A 1,332-nucleotide genomic window follows, 5' to 3' on the forward strand; every position below is an offset into this window, starting at 1 on the left:
TCTCTTGAGTTGTACAACACTTTTAAGATTCGGTGAATCTTATTTCAATGAAATATTAATTATTTCTGATTGGATTTTTAGATCTATTTTCTACAACTGATTTGTGTACATTCCTAAAAACAAAGGAAACGTGTTAAAATAGAAAAGGAAAACGTTAAATGATTATTAATAAGTTTGTCAATAACGATATTGACAAAGGGAAATTATTCATGAATTTACATTCATTCTTCTTTAGAATGAAATTTTCTACCGAGTTTATGATTACGGATTAAAGATTATTTGAACTTGAACTTAAACACCAAAAATAATTATCAATGGACTTCTAATATTGAGTTACACATAAGAAAATTACTCTCAAGAAACTAATTTCTTGTATTAAATCAAATTTCTAAATGATTTTCCTTCAAGAAAGGAAAGGATCACAAACGAAAATAAGAAATATTCATTTTCATGACTCATCTCATTATCTTATTTTACATTTTTTTCTGATATTCTTATATTTCAAAGAATTGTTTATAGTTCCCATTTCCTATTTAATACCATAAGTTATATATTACACATTTTATATTTTCTTTATATTCCAGTGGCCTGAAAACACGATGACAGTTGACTACATTTCTACTGCAGTGGACAATTTTTAGGTAACTGATTCCTTTCCTAATATGTATAAGCTAGTGAAACAGAGACGAAGTAAAGACTGTAAAGTGATAGATAAGTACAAATAAAGAGAACAAAAAAAATGTAAATCCCCTCTCTCTCTCTCTCTCTCTCTCTCTCTCTCTCTCTCTCTCTCTCTCTCTCTCTCTCTCTCTCTCTCTCTCTCTCAAGAGAAAAGACAAAAATTGTAAACTCTCTCTACTCATAGTGTCCCATAAAGCACATTCCTAACGTGTAATAGCTGAACACTCTACGGCCGACCTCTAGTGAAATGAGCTCAATTGTTCTTGAGGTTGACAGAGCTTTTGTGCCTTGTTGGAGTCCTGGCCAAATTAAGAAGCCCAGATTCTGCTCTCTGGTAATACTCGTTGTACATAAGAAACTGGCTGTTCTTGGATGTCCAGAAATCCCAGTAATCACTAGCCTTCTGCTGGCAATCCTAGAGAGGAAACAGGCTTCTACCTTATGCTGCTCTGTTGGGAGCTGCGGCAGGCACTTAACTGTTGCTTTGACAGTACTTATGGGAGGTTGGAAAATCATCTGGGACTAAGCGGATGCGGCGGCAGATGGGTAAATTCAGTCACCAAACCCTCTTTTATATTAGTGGACATGAACCCGGGAAGTACAGAAGTGATTAGCAAATATCTCCAAAAAAAAAGATATATATGAGACAAT

General features: G+C 34.1%; 1 pseudogene; it reads left to right on the forward strand.

Moving 5' to 3' along the window:
• LOC137623404 (uncharacterized) overlaps positions 1–641 on the forward strand; it is a 20,524-nt pseudogene extending 19,883 nt beyond the window's left edge.
• Positions 642–1,332: the final 691 nt, after the last annotated feature.

This window comes from Palaemon carinicauda, chromosome 30, assembly GCF_036898095.1.
Source record: "Palaemon carinicauda isolate YSFRI2023 chromosome 30, ASM3689809v2, whole genome shotgun sequence".
Lineage (NCBI taxonomy): Eukaryota > Metazoa > Arthropoda > Malacostraca > Decapoda > Palaemonidae > Palaemon > Palaemon carinicauda.